A 13,073-nucleotide genomic window follows, 5' to 3' on the forward strand; every position below is an offset into this window, starting at 1 on the left:
AAAACAGCTAAATTTGCTATTCTATAACCAAAAAAAAAAACAAACCCCAAAAACAAACAAAAAAACAAAACAAAAATCCAATTTATTTAAAATATAAATGAAATTAAAACTCACAATAATCTTCTCCAGGGCACATGATTATGATATGCCTTAATGTTAGCTGTATATGAATTGAATAACGGAAGAATCTTCCAGTTTTGTTTCTTGATGTGAATCACCCACTCATTTTCTATGGCCTACTAGCATGCCTGGCACGGGGCATGTCTGTTCAGCTATATGATTTACTTTACTTACATTTCAAGCAGTTGAATTTAATATTAGTGCATATGCTCAGCTTTCTTTGATTCTCTATAGTTCTAAATGCCTAGCTTATAGATATATAGCTTATAGCCGAGTTATTTTTGTCCTATTTTTTAAAAAAATAATGTGCTGTTTATGTCAATTGATGGATATGTCTCTTTCTTTTTTTTGCAATTTAAATTTTTGTTAAATTTCAATTACAGAAAACATATAACATCTTTAAAATAACATATATAACATTAATGTTATTATGAAGAGACTAAACATACATCAGGCAAGATATTATGATAAATCGTATTGTTCCCCTCAGGGCAAACCAATTGATGTTAAAATCATTATCCTATAATAATCTTAATTTACAATATCAAAGCAATGTAAGAAAAATATTATACAGGTATAATACTTCTTAAAAGGTTCATTGTTTTATAACTTAATTACCTTAAGTATTCTCATATCCCTTAGATTTCACAGTAATCTCCTTCAAATATTGTTGCCTGATTCACTCATATACATACTTACAGTGAAGAATAAACAAAAATAATGGTTATCTTATGCACTGGGGGAAGGGGTGGGGGTAGGGTCGTTATAGCTGTTCTTTAAGATTTTATTGTTGCAGAGACAATTTAGTAATATCAATCCAAAATTAGAATCTATCAATAGTTCCATGCCCTTTTGGTTTCCTCATTAGTCAATTACTAAATTATGAAGCTCAAACCATCTATACCAAATTTTGTTGTATTTCGAAATATTTCCATTATTGAAATAAATTATTTTTTCCATTAACCCTTGATGGTTAATTTGGTTATATCATAGAGAATAAACAATAAAATAAAAAAATAAAAAAATGCCATTCTACCTGTGTATGATTTACTGAGAAGATTATAGACTTAAAAAGTAACTTTTAATAAATAAATCTAAAATAAAAATATATTAAAGAAAAATCATATGAACAACAGGAGTTGGTGGAGACTATACAGTGAGTTAAACTCTGACTACTTATACAAGCTGTAAAAGTGTATACTTAACACTAATGCTGAAGCAATACTGTTTTGCTACAATATAACATCAGTGTATTCCCAAGTTATAGAAGTGATACTATATTATATGATATATGTGTGATATATAATACAGTATCACCTCTATTACTTGGGAATACACTGATGTTATATTGTAGCAAAACAGTATTGCTTCAGCATTAGTGTTAAGTATACACTTTTACAGCTTGTATAAGTAGTCAGAGTTTAACTCACTGTATAGTCTCCACCAACTCCTGTTGTTCATATGATTTTTCTTTAATATATTTTTATTTTAGATTTATTTATTAAAAGTTACTTTTTAAGCCTATGATCTTCTCAGTAAATCATACACAGGTAGAATGGCATTTTTTTTCTTTTTCTTTTTTTCTTTTTTTGTTTATTCTCTATGATATTCACCATTTAGGGGTTACCCCCCTTTTTGTACCCTCTACCCTGTGATATCTAAATTTTGGCCCTAGGTTAATTCTTTTCATTTTCTTCGTATATTAATTTGGTTATAATTTCAGATGAAGTTGGGATTTTTTCACTCTTCCAATATCTAGAGATACAGATCTTTGTTGCCATTAAAATATGAACTAACAAACATTTCTCAGGATTCCGTAGGTCAGTAAAGTTTATATGAAAAATAAATTTTCAGGAGTCAATTCTGGTATCTTTAAGTTTAGGTCCTTGCAGAGTTTTAATATGAACTTTTTAATCGAATTCAAATTAGGGCATTCCCACCAGATATATTTCAAAGTTCTTTATTGCATCTCCGACATAGGTTGGACTATTGGGCTTTAAATTTACATAGCCTGGTGGGAACCAAATGCCATCTATTAAGGACTTTATAATAGTTTTCTAATATGTTTATACATACTGATTTCCTAAGATGATCAAAGGAATCTATCCATAGCTGAAGAGAAAAGGAATTGCCTAGGTCTTCTTCCCACTTAATAATAGTTTTTATTTTATCTTCCGGAACAGATATATTTATAATCTGTCTAACTTTGGAGGATTTTTTAGGAATTGACCCAAACAGGAGTATAGCTAGGGGAGACTGGTCCACTAATTGAGCTTTTTTCAAGAAATTAACAATTCTGAGATAAGTGAAATCTTGGAAGGTATTAGGAGATATATTTGAACCCAATTGCCCAATTTTAACTATACCTTTTTGCCGCCATTTAGTTATATTAAGATCTTTTATAAATACTTTAGCCACTTCCAGTGGGGCTTTACAGGATATTTGATTTTAGCAAAAAATTACTTTTTTATAGGGTCGATAGATTTATATATATATGAGAGATTATAATATTATCAATCATTATGTTTTTGAATGATTTACTATCTATCCAGAACATTAGAAAGGGATCCACATTGCCACAGTATTTCTTCTCGATCTTATACCATGTTTTCCCCCAAGAATTTATATTTCCCCAATCTAGAAAATGGGAAAAAAATAACAGTATTATGGATCAGTTGAATGTTAGGAAAAGACCGTCCCCCCTCACTTAAATGCATTGTCATTTTCCTGGTTATTCTTGCTCTTTTCTCTAGCCATACAAAATAATTAAATAGCTTATCAAAAAGATTCAATATTTTGTTTGGGACTCTTATTGATATTGTGCGAAATAGGTATTCTAATTTGGGTATTAAGTATGCCTTTAGTATATGAAGTCTACCCATCCAGGAAAGTATTGTGCTACCCCAATTTTTAAATCTGATCTTTTATATCTTTGAGGAGTTTAAGATAATTTAAATTGATCCAAGTTTCTATGTCAAAGTTAATTGTAGTTGCCAGATAATTTATTGTTTGTCCCACTTTCATTTATATTTTAGCTTAAGTGATTTTCTTGATCTTGAGATAAATTTCTGATATGTCTCTTTCTAATGCTGACTTTTTGGCGCTGTGACAATGTCCTTGATATAACCTTGCACTTAAAAAATAAAGAATTACAACCCACCTACCCCACAAATCAGCTTTTATGGTTATAATTACACTTGTGTTATTGTCCTGTCAAGATCAACATTGCGTGAGTAAAAGTGACATCATGAGTTAAATGTCGGCTTGTAATCAACAACATTTTCTGACTGTGGCCTTGATTTTATATTGTTGGATAATCTTACAAAAATAAGAAATAAATTGGCTAATATTAAAAAAAATTTTTTTTGAATTTGAAATTATTTTGAAAGTTTATTCAAAAATATGAAATCATTTAAGAAGCGTATTTAACCAAATTAAATTGAGGCAGTTGTCAGGGATTGCTGTCACAATACCAGCCTTTTGGATTGTGACTGATTTGTAAGATTTGTAGAGTGTGTAGGGAACGGCACAAACTCCCATCAGTCTGAGCCAGGGTGCTTTAACTGTACCGGAACCAAACACCAGATTCCTAAAATAGTAGAATAAAGGAAAAGAGGTCCAGGCACTCCTTGGTTCAAGACAGGCACTTTATTAGAACCACAGCAATGTTTCAACCATAAAGGTCTTTATGGATAAAGACCTTTATGGTCGAAACGTTGCTGTGGTTCTAATAAAGTGCCTGTCTTGAACCAAGGAGTGCCTGGACCTATTTTCCTTTATTCTACTGATTTGTAATATTGTCACTATAGTCATGTAGAGAAATGTTTTTTGCATTCTGGTGTGATTTGTTGGAAGCTACATCTATAGAAATGCTATAGGATCCTTAAAATGACCCCAATCAGAGAGCCAGTGTCAATTTGGCAAGCTTCTAATGACAATTGTGTACAGGAAAATCCTGCTTATCCTTACAAATAGTTTGGATACATAAACAGGAATTTGAATCTTGCTTATATTATGTCCCATGCTGAAAGGCAATATTTGATGTCTAGAGAAATACACTGTTTTTGTCAAACCATTTGAAAATGTAGTTGTTATGGTTAGTGATGTCCCGAACGGTTCGCTGGCAAATAGTTCCTGGCGAACATAGCTTGTTCACGTTTGCCGCGGACGGCGAACATATGCGATGTTCGGTCCGCCCCCTATTCGCCATCATTGAGGAAACTTTGACCCTGTACCTCACAGTCAGCAGACACACTCCAGCCAATCAGCAGCAGACCCTCTCTCCCAGACCCTTCCACCTCCTGGACAGCATCCATTTTAGATTAATTCTGAAGCTGCATTCTTAGTGAGAGGAGAGACAGTGTGCTGTTGCTGATTTAATAGGGAAATTGATAGCTAGGCTAGTGTATTCAGTGTCCACTACAGTCCTGAAGGACTCATCTGATCTCTGCTGTAAGAACAGCACCCCGAAAAGCCCTTTTTAGGGCTAGAACATCAGTCTGCTTTTTTTTTCCTGTGTAATCTAATTGCAGTTGCCTGCCTGCCTGCCAGCGTGTGTGTCAGGCTCACAGTGTATACTGTGCCCACTTGCCCAGTGTCACCACTCATATCTGGTGTCACAATAGCTTGCATTTAAAACAAAACAAAACTTTTTTGACTGTAATATAATAGCAGTCAGTTTCCTTCACACGTGTGCGTTTCAGGGCCTGCCAGGGCACACTGTCACACCATTGCAACTCATATCTGGTGTAACAGTAATGTACATTAAAAAAATAAAATAAAATTTTGACTGTAATAGATTGAATAGCAGTTAGTTGTCTGCAAGCGTGTGTGTCAGGCTCACAGCGTATACTGTGCCCACTTGCCCAGTGCCACCACTCATATCTGGTGTCACAATAGCTTGCATTTAACAAAAAAAAAAACTTTTTTGACTGTAATATAATAGCAGTCAGTTTCCTTCACACGTGTGCGTTTCAGGGCCTGCCAGGGCACAGTGTCACACCATTGCAACTCATATCTGGTGTAACAGTAGTGTACATTAAAAAATTAAAATAAAATTTTGACTGTAATAGATTGAATAGCAGTTAGTTGTCTGCAAGCGTGTGTGTCAGGCTCACAGCGTATACTGTGGCCACTTGCCCAGTGCCACCACTCATATCTGGTATCACAATAGCTTGCATTTAACAAAAAAAATAACTTTTTTGACTGTAATATAATAGCAGTCAGTTTCCTTCACACGTGTGCGTTTCAGGGCCTGCCAGGGCACAGTGTCACACCAGTGCAACTCATATCTGGTGTAACAGTAATGTACATTTAACATTTGTTTTTTGACTGTAATAGATTGAATAGCAGTTAGTTGTCTGCAAGCATGTGCGTCAGGCCTACAGCGTCTACTCTGCCAACTTCTGCCAGTGCACAGTGCCACTCATATCTGTTGTCACAGTAGCTTGCATGCATAGTACCACTAATCGAAAAAAAAAAAATGACAGGCAGAGGCCAGTGGCGTCGCTGGGGGGGGGGGGGCGCAGAGGGGGCCCCATGGTCCCCTACATCATGCTGTGCCCCCCCTTGCCCCCCCCCAAATGCCAGCAACCTGCTGGCCATGTGTTTAGATTATATTCCCTCGGGCTGTAACAGTCTGTGACAGCCCGAGGGAATGCAGGGCAGAGCAGCTCAGCTGGAGGCTGGGGGCTGTCTGTGGCCGGAGCACTGACAAGCTCCGCGGCACAGGCCCCGCCCCAATCGAAGCCCCGCCTCACGCACATAAGCCCCGCCGTTAAGCAGCAGCCCATGCTGCTGCTGCAAAGGCCAAAGATGGCTGACTGACCCCCAGCAACAGGTAGGCTTGATGTGTGTGTGTCTGGACTCAGTAGTCTGTGTGTGTGTGTCTGGACTCAGCAGTCTCTGTGTGTGTGTGTATGGACTCAGCAGTCTGTGTGTGTGTGTATGGACTCAGCAGTCTGTGTGTGTGTGTCAGGGCCGTCTTTAGCACGGGTCAAACGGGGCAGCTGCCCCGGGACCATTTTCTCCTGGGGGGCCCCAGAGCAGCTGCCCCGTGGGCCCCGCGATTTGCGCAGCCCCATAGACCCGGCGGTACGGCTGCACAGAGCCGCACTGTCTCGCGCGCTAAGGAGGCCCCCCGGGTGGCACATGCACTAAGGGCCACTCGGGGGGGCATGTGTAGCAGGGGCCCCGGTCGGGCGCTGTGACACTTAAACAGCGCGACCGGGCGCCTTCCTGTACTGGCTGGGAGGAAGTGAGTGCCGCGCGTCACTTCCTCCCACCGGAGATCAGAGCCGCGCGGGAGGAGGAAGGCAGAGGAGAACTTCCATCTGCCTCAGCCTGCCACTGGACCCCCAAGCGGTTCTCCACCTCATCTACCCCATTCTCTCTCCACCACCCACTACTTCATACCAGCTCATATACCCACCACACTCCTGCACATCAGCTTATCTTCCCCTGTCACCAGCACGCAGATAGTTTTATGTAGTCACTGGATAGCACCCACACTACAACCCACCTGGTGACCAAGCCATGCAGGGAAAGCCGTAAGTCTTCTAACATTCACTCTGGCTGGCCACATGGGAATCTCCATCAGATCGGATTTCAGCTGCAGCTGGCTAAGACTTTAACTTCAACACCATGAGTGCGACTAGAGTCTTTTGACAGAACGAGACGGATGGGAGAACCAAGGAAACCACTCTCCAGTAAAGGTAAGGGTGGTTGCAGGGTGGCTAAATGTATGTCAGTATGTTTGTGTGTATGTGTGTCTGTTTGTGTCAGTATTTCTGTGTGTGTGTGTGTCAGTATGTCTGTCTGTTTGTGTCAGTATTTCTGTGTATGTGTGTGTGTCAGTATGTCTGTCTGTTTGTGTCAGTATTTCTCTGTGTGTGTGTGTGTCTTTATGTCTGTCTGTTTGTGTCAGTATGTCTGTGTCTGTCAGTATGTCTGTGTGTGTCAGTATGTCTAAGTGTGTCAGTCAGTATGTCTGTCAATGTGTGTGTCAGTATGTCTGTCTGTTTGTGTCAGTATTTCTGTGTGTGTGTGTGTGTGTGTGTCAGTATGTCTGTCAGTTTGTGTCAGTATGTCTGTGTGTGTGTCAGTATGTCTATGAGTGTGTCAGTCAGTATGTCTGTCAATGTGTGTCAGTATGTCTGTCTGTGTGTATGTCAGTATGCCTGTGTGTGTGTCAGTATGTCTGTCAGTGTGTGTGTGTCAGTATGTCTGTCTGTGTGTATGTCAGTATGCCTGTGTGTGTCAGTGTGTCTGTGTGTGTGTTATGTCAATATGCCTGTGTGTGTCAGCATGTCTGTGTCTGTGTGTCAATAGTCTGTCAGTGTGTCTGTGTGTTTGTCAGTATGTCTGTCTGTGTGTATGTCAGTATGCCTGGGTGTGTCAATATGTCTGTCTGTGTTTGTGTCAAATATATGTTAGTGTATGTCTTTGTGTGTGTCAGTATGTCTGTGTGTGTCATTGTCTGTATGTCTGTCTGTGTCAGTATGTCTAATGTTTGTCTGTATGTCTGTCTGTGTGTATGTCTGTTTGTGTCAGTATGTCTGAATGTGTGTCAATATGTCTGCCAGTATATATTTGTGTGTCAGTGTATGCGTGTGTCAGTATGTATCTGTGAATGTTTTAATATGTATGTCTGTGTGTGTATGTGTCAGTGTGATTAGGGGTTGGGCATAATAGGGGGAGAGGGAGGATTGGGAGGGTCGCAGGGCTCAGGGGGCCCAACAAAATTATTTGCCCAGGGTCCTATTCATATTATAGCCGGCCCTGGTGTGTGTGTGTGTGTGTGTGTGTCTGGACTCAGCAGTCTGTGTGTGTGTGTCTGGACTCAGCAGTCTGTGTGTGTGTGTGTTTAGACTCAGCAGTCTGTTTGTGTGTGTATGGACTCAGCAGTCTGTGTGTGTGTATGGACTCAGCAGTCTGTGTATGTGTGTGTGTGTGTGTGTTTATGGACTCAGCAGTGTGTATGTGTGTGTGTGGACTTAGCAGCCTATGTGTGTGTATGGACTCAGCAGTCTGTGTGTGTGTGTGTGTGTGTGTGTATGGATTCAGCAGTCTGTGTGTGTGTCTGTGTGTGTATGGACTCAGCAGTCTGTGTGTGTGTATGGATTCAGCAGTCTGCGTGTGTGTATGGACTCCGCAGTCTGTGTGTGGGTGGACTCGGGGCTGGCCCCGGGGGCCCAGATCTTGAGCTTGTAGAATTGGCATACATTTTTTTCCAGGGCTGCTTTGGATTCTCAGTTTGGCTCTGCCAGCGAGTGCGCTTTACAGCTGAATCATCTGTGTGAGCTGCCGCACACTTTAGCCCTGTTACACACGTCTGGGAGCTGCTGTTGACAGGTACTAGTAGTCTAGAGATTGGGACATGGGGTATATGCTCAGCTATCTGTATAATACTATAGTGCTGTTCTCTGTATAATACAGATCTGTGTGTGTATAATATCCCGGGATAGTCAGTGTTCCTGTATAGAGCTGCTCTCTGTCTTGGGATATTATACACAAACAGACCTGTATTATACAGAGAGCAGCACTATACAGGGAGCACTGACTGTCCCAATTTATTATACACACAACCCTGTATTATACAGAGAGCAGCACTATACAGGGAGCATTGACTGTCCCAATTTATTATACATACAACCCTGTATTATACAGAGAGCACTGACTGTCCAGGGATATTATACACAGACAGTAATTCATAGCTGTGCTGCAAAATGTCCTTTGACATTTTTTTCAAATGTTGGCAACTATGGCACTGTATCAAAGGAAATGTGTTTTGGTTTTTAATAATCCCTGGTGGAAAATAATGAATCCTCCAACCGGGATTATAAAAAAAAAAAAAAAAACATTTTGTCGGGGGTGGGGCTTAACATGCGGCAGGGGCGGGGTCAAACTGCGGCCAGGGCGGGGTTGAATGTGCCCCCCTACTTTTGTCCCTGGCCCACCCTGTGCCCCCCCTAAAAATGAATCCTAGAGACGCCACTGGCAGAGGCAGGCCACCCCGCAGGGGCCGTCGTGGTCGTGGTGCTGTGGTCGTGGTGCTTTGGCCCTAGAATAATGCCCAGTGTTCAGAGGCCACGTACCCTGAACTCGAAATGTTCCGAGGACATAGTTGACTGGCTAACACAGGACACCCAATCTTCTACAGCTTCCGCTCGGAACCTTGACGCACCATCCTCCTCCAGCTTAGCTTCGGGCACCTCTCAAGTTACCACTCGCCCGCCTGCCGCCACCACCAACACAAGCACCACAGCCGCTTCACTTGATATGTCAGAGGAGTTGGAAGAAATGAGTGATGCATCAAGCATTATTGCCAGAGGATGTAGATAACAGGGATATGTCTCAGTCAGGCAGCATTACACACATGGACGTACAGTGTGATGATGATGATGTTGTACCCACTGCTGCTTCCTTTGCTGAGTTGTCAGATACAAGTGAAGTGGTTGATGATGACGATGCGTCCGTGGATGTCACGTGGGTGCCCGCTAGAAGAGAAGAAGAAAAGGGGGAAAGTTCAGATGGGGAGACAGAGAGGAGGAGGAGACGAGTTGGAAGCAGGGGGAGGTCGTTGCAAGGAGCTAGTGGCACAGTCAGACAGCATGCATCGGCACCCGGGGTCAGCCAGACAGCACGCCAATCAACGCATGCTGTTGCCACCACCAGAATGCCATCATTGCAGAGCTCAGCAGTGTGGCAGTGTGTCTGCCTCTGACAACAGCGATGCCATTTGCAACCTGTGCCAAAAGAAACTGAGTCGGGGGAAGTCCTAGGTACAACTGCTTTGCGAAGGCACATGATCGCACATCACAAACGCCTATGGGATCAACACATGAGTACAAGCAGCACACAAACTCAAACCCGCCATCCTCCTCCTGGTCCAGCATCTTCAGCCACGTCAACCACTGCTGTCCTCCATCCGCCACTCCGTCTCTCGCCTTGAGCAGTTCCTGCTCATCTGCCCACAGTCTGGTGTCTGTCAAGGACATGTTTGAGCGTAAGAAGCCAATGTCACAAAGTCACCCCCTTGCCCAGCGTCTGACAGCTGGCTTGTCTGAACTCTTAGCCCGCCAGATTTTACCATACAAGCTGGTGGAGTCTGAGGCGTTCAAAAAATTTGTAGCTATTGGGACACCGCAGTGGAAGGTACCCGGCCGAAATTTCTTTGCACAAACTTCGATTGTGCAAAAGGAAGTAATGGCATGTCTGGCACACAGTGTTGGGGCAAGGGTCCATCTGACCACTGATACCTGGTCTGCAAAGCATGGTCAGGGCAGGTATATCACCTACACTGCGCATTGGGTAAACCTGCTGACGGCTGCCAAGCATGGAATGCGTGGCTCTGCAGAGGAATTGGTGACACCGCCACGACTTGCAGGCAGGCCTGCTGCCACCTCCTCTACTCCTCCTACTCCATCCTCTTCTATAACCTCCTCAGCTGAGTCCTCTTCTGCTGCTGCATCTTGCTACACATCAACGGCACCCCCGCTGCTCCCCACATCCTGGATACGGCAGTGTCACGCCGTCTTGGGGTTGACTTGCCTGAAAGCAGAGAGTCACACCGGACCAGCACTCCTGTCCGCCCTGAACGCACAGGTGGATCAGTGGCTGACTCCGCAGCAACTGGAGATCGGCAAAGTGGTCTGTGACAATGGAATAAATTTGTTGGCGGCATTGAATTTGGGCAAGTTGACACATGTTCCGTGCATGGCACATGTGTGTAATCTGATCGTACAACGCTTTGTGCTTAAGTACCCAGGCTTACAGGACGTCCTGAAGTAGGCCAGGAAGGTGTGTGGCCATTTCAGGCGTTGCTACACGGCCATGGCGCACTTTTTGGCGAAACAACATGCCAGTGAGGCGCTTGATTTGCGACAGCCCGACACATTGGAATTCAACACTCCTAATGTTCGACCGCCTGCTCCAACAAGAAAAAGCCGTTAATGAGCTGGGAATTTGCGGAGTTGGGAATTTTTTTGCCATGTTACTGGACGCTCATGCGCAATGCCTGTAGGTTCATGCGTCCTTTTGAGGAGGTGACAAACCTAGTCAGTCACACCGAAGGCACCATCAGCGACATCATACCATTTGTTTTCTTCCTGGAGCGTGCCCTGCGAAGAGTGCTGGATCAGGCCGTAGATGAGCGTGAAGAGGAAGAGTTGTGGTCACCATCACCACCAGAAACAGCTTTATCAGCATCGCTTGCTGGACCTGCGGCAACGCTGGAAGAGGATTGTGAGGAAGAGGAGTCAGAGGAGGAATGTGGCTTTGAGGAGGAGGAGGAAGACCAACCACAACAGGCATCCCAGGGTGCTCGTTGTCACCTATCTGGTACCCGTGGTGTTGTACGTGGCTGGGGGGAAGAACATACCTTCAGTGAGATCACTGAGGACGAGCAACGGGACATGATTAGCTCCAACCTTGTGCAAATGGGGTCTTTCATGCTGTCGTGCCTGTTGAGGGACCCTCGTATAAAAAGGCTGAAGGAGAACGACCTGTACTGGGTGTCCACGCTACTATAAGCAGAAAGTGCCTTAAATGTTACCAAATTACCGCAAGTCGGAAAGGATGCAGCAGTTCCAAAATAAATTAAAAAGTATGCTTTACACAGCGTATAACGGTGATGTCACAGCACAACGGGAATCTAACAGGGGAAGAGGTGAAAGTAATCCTCCTCCTCCCACGGCAAGGACAGGACACTTTACAGACATGTTTTGATGGAGGACATGTGGAGCTTTTTAAGTCCTACGCATCGCCACAGCCCTTCGGGGTCCACCCTCAGAGAACGAATCGACCGACAGGTAGCAGACTACCTCGCCTTAATTGCAGATATCGACACTCTGAGGAGCGATGAACCCCTTGACTACTGGGTGTGCAGGCTTGACCTGTGGCCTGAGCTATCCCAATTTGCGATAGAACTTCTGGCCTGCCCCGCTTCAAGTGTCCTGTCAGAAAGGACCTTCAGTGCTGCAGGAGGTATTGTCACTGAGAAGAGAAGTCGCCTAGGTCAAAAAAGTCTAGATTACCTCACCTTTATTAAGATGAATGAGGGATGGATCCCGAAGGGACTGACAGTGGGCAATACATTCGACTTAAAAAGGCCTGATGAGGGGGACTACTTAACACACCACTCCTATCTGGTGGCACATTAGATTACACGCGCAGTGCCCCAAATTTGAAGAAGAGGGACCAACTGATAGGAATAGTACTACTTAACACACCTTATAATAACGCAGAGAGAGGCAATGCAGAGAGAGGAGTCTGAAGAAGAGTAGTCAGAGGAGGAAGGTGGCTTTGAGGAGGTGGAACACCAAACACAGCAGGCGTCCCAAAGGGCTTGTTGTCACCTTTCGGGGACCCTTGGTGTTGTACGTGGCCTTCAATGACATTAGTGAGGACAAGGAACGGGACATGGCTAGCTTGGTATCCAACCTTGTGCAAATGGGGAGTTTGCGGTTGTGCAAATGGACTGTTTGCGGTTGTTTGTGGTGCGTTAAACGGGGAGTTTGGTCTGTCACTGTGAAGTGGGCGTAACCCTTGCACTACCTGATCGATACAACATCATAACTGATGTTTTAAAGCACGTTATTCCAAACAATTTAGGAATGTTAGGTGATTTATGCTTTTTATGGATTAAAACCAGACTCTGCATCAACTATGTAATTTTCCATGTGAGTTTTGCCGTGGATCCCCCTCCGGCATGCCACATTCCAGGTGTTAGTCCCCTTGAAACAACTTTTCCATCACTATTGTGGCCAGAAAGAGTCCCTGTGGGTTTTAAAATTTGCCTGCCTATTGAAGTCTATGGCGGTTCGCCGGTTCGCCGGTTCGTGAACATTTGCGGAAATTCGCGTTTGCCATTTGCGAACGGAAAATTTGATGTTCGCGACATCACTAGTTATGGTGCTTGGAGCATTTCTGATTGCTGGAATGGTTGTACGTCA

Source organism: Pelobates fuscus, chromosome 2 (genome assembly GCF_036172605.1).
Source record: "Pelobates fuscus isolate aPelFus1 chromosome 2, aPelFus1.pri, whole genome shotgun sequence".
Lineage (NCBI taxonomy): Eukaryota > Metazoa > Chordata > Amphibia > Anura > Pelobatidae > Pelobates > Pelobates fuscus.